Source organism: Rhagoletis pomonella, unplaced genomic scaffold, assembly GCF_013731165.1.
Source record: "Rhagoletis pomonella isolate Grant_MI unplaced genomic scaffold, Rhpom_1.0 Rhpom_scaffold_00004, whole genome shotgun sequence".
Taxonomy (NCBI): Eukaryota; Metazoa; Arthropoda; class Insecta; order Diptera; family Tephritidae; genus Rhagoletis; species Rhagoletis pomonella.
Window position 1 is genome coordinate 5,937,611 of NW_023458558.1, and position 8,478 is coordinate 5,946,088.

The 8,478-nt window shown below is 37.9% G+C and overlaps 2 protein-coding genes across 4 annotated transcripts in view; one reads left to right on the top strand and one right to left on the bottom strand.

The window, feature by feature from the left end:
* Positions 1-8,478, top strand: part of LOC118736862 (gamma-aminobutyric acid type B receptor subunit 2) — a 51,624-nt gene that overhangs the window by 15,551 nt on the left and 27,595 nt on the right. The gene's annotated exons all lie outside the window — the stretch shown is intronic.
* LOC118736866 (cyclin-dependent kinase 20) overlaps positions 1-8,478 on the bottom strand; it is a 16,282-nt gene that overhangs the window by 4,164 nt on the left and 3,640 nt on the right. The gene's annotated exons all lie outside the window — the stretch shown is intronic.

An 8,478-nucleotide genomic window follows, 5' to 3' on the forward strand; every position in this document is an offset into this window, starting at 1 on the left:
TTAGGTTAGGGTAGAATGGTCGCGGAAAAGCTTTTACGCCCAAGTAGCAGCAAGGTGCCATTTTGATACCATAAGTATACCTCGAATGAGTATGTTAGAACCAGCCGGCGTGGTTGATGAAGTTGAGTATGTTGTGGAGACTTATATCAGATAGCTCTCGTAACGATGTGAACTCATATGCTCCTAGCATGGTATTTCTGCTCCTCATTAGAGCTGGACATTTGCAAAGCAAGTGATCTACTGTTTCCTGCTCGTTCTCATCTCTGCAGTCTCTACAGAAGTCGTTGTAGGCGATTCCCAGCCTTCTCGCGTGGGTACCAATCGGCTAATGCCCAGTAAGAGTCGCAACAAGCCTAGCAACGTCAGATCTGGGTTTGCTTAGTAGGTTGTGTGTTCTCTCAGGGCTGTACGCAGGCCACAATAGTTTGGATATACGGCAGCCTGCCACAGTGCGCCATCTTTGATCCGATTTCCGGAGATTGTGAAGAAATATGTCTTTATATAAGGTTCCAATTAGGGGTGAGATCCGGTCCTCGTTCGACACCAATGTTGAACCCTCTCTGGCTAACTCGTCTGCAGCCTCGTTTCCGGGACCCAAACTAAATCTAGATCGAGTTGACAGCTTACTGTATTTAACAGCGGCCTACCTTGTTGTAAAAGACGCTATCGCCTTAATGCCCGCCTGGCTATCTGAGAAAATGGCTACTCGCTCGCCGTGACGCAATCCACTACGTTCTAAGAGACGGCAGCCTTCGGCTATAACGAATACTTCTGCCTGGAAGACACTCGCGAAATCGGGCAGATGAATTGATCTTTTTACTCCCAGTGACTCAGAGTAAATACCTGCTCTAGCTCCGCGTTCCATTTTGGAGCCATCGGTTTACGTATGATGTGTCCAGGTACAGATATCAAGTTCCCCGTCCCAGTCGGCTCTTGACGGAAGAATGACCCCGAAAGGCCTGTGTAACTACCTTATGTCGAATGTAATCGATTGCCAGCCTCAACTTAGGTGGCAAACGGGGAAATTATACTGCTATGTTCGATCGTTCTTTCTTTCCATATACCTAGTTCTCTAAGTCTTATAGCCGATAGTGATGCGGTGTGCCGTATATGAAGGTCTATAGGAAATAGGTTTGTAATAACATTAAGGGCATCAGTAGGGCAACTTCTCATTGCCCCTGTGGTCCCCATGCCTGCAGCTCTCTGAACTCTGCCTAGTTTCACTTGATTATATTGGTTCTTTAAGGCTGTCCACCATACCAAAGAACCGTAGCATAAGATCGGACTTACAACCGCTGTGTACATCTAGAGTACAACTTTTGGATTGAGACCCCATGTCTTCTCAAAAAGCCGCTTACAGGAGTAGAAGGCAATGCTCGCTTTCTTTACTCTCTCTTCAATATTTATTTTCCAACTTAGCTTAGGATCCAGTATGACTCCCAGATACTTCGCTTGTTTAGATAATCGCAGCCTTTGTCCATTTAGCTTTGATAATTCAAAGCTTGGGACCTTATTTCTTGTCGTAAAGAGCACTAATTCGGTTTTCTCTGGGTTCACTCTAAGGCCACATTGCTCGGCCCACCGGCTTAGCTTTGCTAGAGTACCCTCCATGGAAATAAAACGGTTATTAAAATCACTATATCGTCAGCGTAGGCCACTACTTTTACTCCTCCCTGAGCTTGAGTAGTACTGAGTTGATAGTGCTAAGCCATAAAATAGGAGAGATCACTCTCCCTTGAGGAGTGCCCCTACTAATGTTTCTTGTTAATGTATAGCTACCAAGTTCAGCTGAAATCGTTCTGCTGCGAAGCATCGCCATTAGCCACGCACTAATTGACTTCTCGACGCCTAGCTCGACAAGGGATTTTTAGATAGCTTCTACCCTAATATTGTTAAAGGCTCCTTCTATGTCGAGGAAGGCTGCCAGAGTGAATTGCTTAAATTCGAGTGACCTCTCGACTGTTCTAACCACCTCATGGAGTGCCGTCTCCGCAAATATGCATGCTGCGCTTCAGACATGCCGTTGCCGTGGAAAAACTCCCGGACATGCGCGTCCAGAACCCTCTCGAACTTCGAAAAAAGAAAGTGAAGCTAATAGGTCGAAAATCTTTGGCGTAGACATGCCCTCGCCTTCCAGGTTTTGGGATGAAAACCACTTTTACTCGCCTCCACGACAGAGGGACGTAGTTAAGGGTTATGCATCCTTTGAAAATGGACAAAAGCCATGACATAATAGCATCCTCCACAGTTTTCAACATGATAGGTATGATGCCATCTGGCCCTGGGGTTTTGTAAGGCGAAAAGGACTTCAACGCCCATGTTATTTTGGGATTTGTGAAAATTGAGTCTGCTATGTGCTGACCTCCAGCATACCTTCTTGGAATCGGATTGAACACTTCGTCAGAATTACCCAGAAAATGAGTGTTGACAAGCAACCTTAGTGAGTCTTCCACAGACTCTGTGGGTACATCATCTGCACTGCGAAGGAGTGACGGACAGGAGTAGTCCTTCGTCAATAGCCTGCTCAGCCTGGCGGTGTCCTTTATGCTCTCCAATGTCTCGCAGTGGCTCTCCCATGCTGCTTTTTTTGAGCGCCGAATCTCACATTTATACTTTTTCATAATGTATTGGTATGGCTTCCAAGATTTAGATTTGTAACAGGAGTTGAACATTCTCCTAGTTTCTTTCCTTAGTCTAGATAAGTCACTATTCCACCAAGGTGGAATAGGTGGCCCTGTTCATTGAATTCCGATGTGTGGTCTCGACTACTCTCAGATTGGCCTCAATCTCGCTGATGGAGCTCACCAGTGGGCTAGGAGCCAAACTAAGCTTCTCCCGAGCCAGACGATCGAATTCAATCCAGTTAGTTTTCCTAGGGTTGCGATATGATTTGATTATTTTTTTAATAATATTGACACTGAAAGTGATATACTTATGGTCAGAAAAAGAGCTCTCATCAGACACCACCCAGTTGTCAACACAAAAATTATTGTTTTCTAGTAACAATGTTATATCGAGGACTTTCCACCACCACCCTTCGTAGTTTTCCGTACCCGGAAAGGGGAAAGTAGGAGTCGTACCCCTATTGCATATAGATAGCTTAGTACTGATGATAAAATCAAAGAGTGATTCACCCCTTTCGTTCGTTTCACCGAAACACAGAAAAGGATTAGAGGCCCTTGAGTTTTGAATAGTGTCGTTATTGCAAATGGCGGTCGATATGTACATATGTACATACATACATACATACATACATACCTATGTATATATGATGAATTGAGCGGCCTCAATAAAAAAAAAAGAAAAATACAAAAATGTCTTCGTATTTAGTCTAATTAGGAATTTAAGAAGTTCGTTGTACTTCCACTGTCAAAAGAAACAAATAATAAACGGATAATTATAAGTTAACTGTGATACGATGAAAGAACAACGTTAAAATTATGTATGCTAATTAATTGTAATCCAGCATTTGTGTACTTACATTTATTTACATATATATGTACATACATACATATTACATATAAGGATGTGTAAAAATGTGTATGCGAAACAGTTTTTAATAAATATAGTGTTCATTTAAATTGATTAAATATTTGAAAGATTATTTTACTAGTGATGAATCTAATCTATTTATTAACGGTTTTCTCTTTCCTTTAAAACTGTTTAGGTAATGTAAGTGTTATATTATACCAGTGGTTGTCAACCTTTCAAGAAAAATTTGGTCAGTGCCTTAAATTGAGTAAATTTTGAACTAATTAATATTATGAGGAACCTTCTACTTTTCCATGTAATTGACCCAGCTCTGAGAGGTGTAGATGTTTGTAACGGTTCTCCACGGCTCAAAATCGTGTACTGTAACAGTGTCAGTATCGAATCTTTTGCAGCTGTGTGGTTGTAATAAATATATACATATTAGTACATTAGATTTCATCACTCCCATTACACCGGAACTATAAAATCTATTATATTTTAAGACTTTCACCGAAATATTTCGTAAAAAATATTAGGATTTACATGCGCTGGATCGATTTAAAATAAAAAAAAAACTTATGAGGTATCATTGGAAAGGAATTTTCTCTCCCATTTCCTTTGCAAATAAGCTCAATTAAAGCATGAAAGAGAAAGGTAAGACAAACGAGCTTTATTCCATGTAGAATTAAGATGTGTTGGTATTTGACAAAGAAAAAGTTGGGACCTGAATGAGTTTTTTTGCAAAGAAATGAATAGGGTGAGAAAATAAATTTCCAATGATACCTCCCAAGTCTATGTCGGTATAGTTTTGGCCCAGTTATTGAAGTTTTTCTTAAACATTTAATGTAATGTAAATCCTTTATCCTGTTTTCTTTCTCAGGCGATTCTTTCTTTCAACGAGGTCTAACTCATGAACGACGCTGAATTGGGCCAAAGAAAGCGAGAAAGCTGTTTAAGCTCAAACCGTTTTCTCATTTGAGGGGATTTTTTCAAAAAACATCTTTAAGAAACTATTTTTATTCATAAAACACTCCATTTTTGGAGGTATTTTCAAATCGGTCTAGCTCGCTTAAATCTTAATAATTTTCCGAAATATTTTGGTGGACGTCTGAAAATATAATAGATTTTATAATTCCAGTGGAAAAACAGTACCGATTTTTTTTTTGTATGTGGAGTGCTGCAGTCTAATGTACATATCGTCGATTAAAGCACAAAACCGCGTATCAACAAAATGCAAAACCGCGTATGTTAGGTTGCATAAATTTCTTTCTAGTGAGTAAAAACACTCATATTACAAAATGGTTCTCTTTTTACCTTCCTTTTTTATTATTATCTTCCTTTTATTAGCTCGATGTAAATATGTAATATTGATGCGCCTAAAAGATGCAGCGATTTCTATTCTCAAGTTACATACCTGATGACAGTACGAATGGCAATTATAATAGGGAGGTTTTAGTTTTTTAAACTATATTTTTTTTTATAAAGCAAACGCTTTTCTTGCTAGTATATTTCAGGACGAATGGATAAGGACTGAGCCAAGATGCTTGTGTGAGCAAATCCAATTTTTGGCAGCAAATGTCCGTTACGCGGTTTTGCTGAATGACGATACGCGGTTTTGTACTTTAAACGACAATATGTACATTATACTGGCCCAAACTTCCCACAAAGAAACATGGGTTCCCCAAGCGAAATTCTATTAATTTTATAACTCGGACCCATGATGAAATTATAAGAATTGTATGTACATATGCAGATACGTACCCTGCAGCAATTGACTCACCCACCGTAGGTTAGCCCTCAGATAGTCCCTATTGTTACCAGCACTAGTCCCTCATAATTCCCCTGCCAATGGTTTCAACTGCCATTTTTAGCATTGGCGTGTCATTGGAAAAGCACCGGTCCAATCAACACTGACCGTAAGATAGTCCTGGCCTAGTCCAATTTTGGAGATTTTTTTCGTTGGAGTAAGATTACGTTCTGCAAGCGAATTTATTCAAAATTGTTTGCAATAATTCTTTAACAAGAAATACGTTTACAAACAATTTTGGGAAAATGGGCATGGCACCGCCCACTTACGACCATATACATATACATACATATGTATCTCTGTAACCGTTCCATCGATTTGTATCAAACTCGGTATAGTTATTGTACTTGACTCAAAAAAGCAAGACGTCGGGAATTTTTGAAATCCACAGCGGCCTCCGCAAATCAAATATAAAATCGAAATGTCAACAGAGACAGAGACGTTGTACAGACATTATAAAAATCCAACAAACTTTAACAATTACACCCAAAACTTTTGAACTTTTTGTTCACAATTTTTAGAAAAATTCTAGGTATGCAGTTTTACAGCCCACTAAATTTAAGTACTTAGGACAGCAGAAAAGATTTAGGCATTTAAAAACTTGGAAAATTAACCTTAAACATTTCCAATATGACCGCAAAAACTTTTATACAAATAGTTTTGCACAATTCGCAGAGTTTGGCAATTTTGTAATCGAAGTCAAAATCCACTTCTGTTTTTGCAACGACACGCCAGCGCGTATGTTTACTAATATGTATCTTAAAGTCGCTACTACCCACAGTTGTAATTGTTTTTTAATCGAATAAGGGGCATATATACATACATAAATATACACTAATTATATAAAGAGAAGTCCCTTTTTTGTAACAGGTAATCTCGCGAACGGCTGGTCTGATTTTCATGAAATTTTGTATATGAATAGCCTTCAACAACCACCATGGCATAGGCAAAAACAAAAAATACTATTTTCTGGTAGGTGGACCAACGACCGGTCTATTCGAAAAAATCGTATTTATGGTGCGATTTGCTTAAAATTTGGTACGTAGTATGTAGGTAGCTTTTTGCCTAGATTAGGGTATAGGATCCTTTTTTCGGGAAGTGGGCCAGGGACCGATCTATTCTAAAAAGAAATCTTCGTAGAGCCGATTTGCTTTAAATTTAGTACATAGATAGCTTTTTTCCTAGATTAACATAGAGGATCCTTTTTTCCGATAAGTGGACCAGTGATCGGTCTACATATTCGAAAAAATCGTATTAATGGTCCGATTTGCTTGAAATTTAGTACGTTATGTTTGATACTTTTTCCGGTAGGTGGACCAGGGACCGATCTATTCGAAAAATCTTCGTTATGGTCCGATTTGCTTGAAATTCGTCACGTAGGTAGGTAGCTTATTGCCTAACATGTAGGATTAACATATAGGATACTTTTTTCTGATAGATGGACCAGGGATCGATGTATTCTAAAAATTTTTATTTATGGTCTGATGTGATTGGAATTCGGTACACGTATTGTAGATATACATAGAATAGAATTTAATGATTATTTTACAGTTCGAAAGGTGTTTTTAGGCGCCGCAAAGCAAACGGGTATTAGCTATTTACCTTTACTTATTATTAGACATCGGAATTCTATGAAATTTGTATATGCAGAAAATATGAAAAAGATATGCAAATAATATGCAATCAATACTTATGTTAACAGGGCTTTGTATTAAATCAAAGCAAGTTCCTGCAGAATAATTTTATATACCAATCCAGCTTAAAACCTGCTATTCATTTAGTAAATCTATTAATCTTTTAGTATGTTGTCTACATCATCTATATCTTTGTATATACATATATCCTACATGTTTGTTTGTCCTTCACACGGAAACGACTGTACGGATTTGCATGTAATTTTGTACGCGGATAGTTTATGACCTAGTTTGGAAAATAAGCTACCTTTTTTAGGGGTTGCCACCTGTTAAAAAGTTAAATTAAATGAATAAATTCCATCAAATATTGCAATACAGGTGTCAACCGAAAAAAAGTTTAAGAGATCTTAATTTCGAAGATTTTTTTAAGAGGGTTGCCACCTGTTTGAAAAGGAAAACTTTCACACAGATGATTTATGAACTGGATTGAAAAATGGGCTACTTCCTCAGCCGCTTTCCCCATCAGAATCAAATTTGGCACACTTACTACAGATTTCATCAGGATGGTCTTAGAATGAAAGTAACTCCGATAGCTCAAGGCCCTTCCCTTACAAATAAGTTATATGAAATATTAAAGTATGGGTGTCAGACGAAAGATTGTTACGAAATTTTTAGACTTAAAATTAGGATTATTTATGAAGTGTTTGAAGAGTGTTGCGCCACCTGTTCAAATTATTCAATAAGTTAAATGAATTATTGCATATAGGGGTATCAATCAAAGTGGCTTTGAAAGGTCTTATTTATAACTAAATGTAGAATCTGTACCACCTACTTAAAAATTCAAATATATATTCAATATAAGGATTTAGCTTATAGAAAAATTTTGAAAATGTTTTTGGCTAAGTTTAAGTCTCTTTGTTGAAATATCGTGGAACGATCTTCCGTCATCCCTTGTCAAATTTGGTTTGGAGACAAACCGGTTTTGGCGTTGTGCTATCTTCAGTATCAATTACCAATTTTTGGCAAAAAATGTCAGTTACGCGGTTTTGCAGAACGACGATACGCGGTTTTGTACTTTAAACGACGATATGTAAGTATAATTTTGATCACTTTCTTCATGCGTTCTGAAACCTAGTCATCAACCCCATTTTCGACCCCCACAACGAATGTCATTAAATGGAACTACCTTCTTTTTGTATAATGCCATACTCCTACCTTGTCGGAAACACCAACAACGAAAATGAGGATCTGTTTGTTTATTTTTATTGAAATAAATTATTTTTAATTTGACTGTTTAAAATTTATGATCCAACATTTTGTCTGTGGCGCCATTTTGGATGAGGTTTTTTTTTTCTAAATGCTCTGTGTTCCACTTATCAAAATCTTTCGTCATTTTATGGTGGCGGCCATCTTGGATTTGGTACATTTTCATGACGTACTGCATTCTCTTCATTGGATGCCCATATTGAGAGGGTTGTGAAAAAATATGTTATCCCTCATTTCGTGGCCATTTTGTGGCGGCGGCCATCTAGGATTTTCAATGATACTGAATATGATTTATTTTGG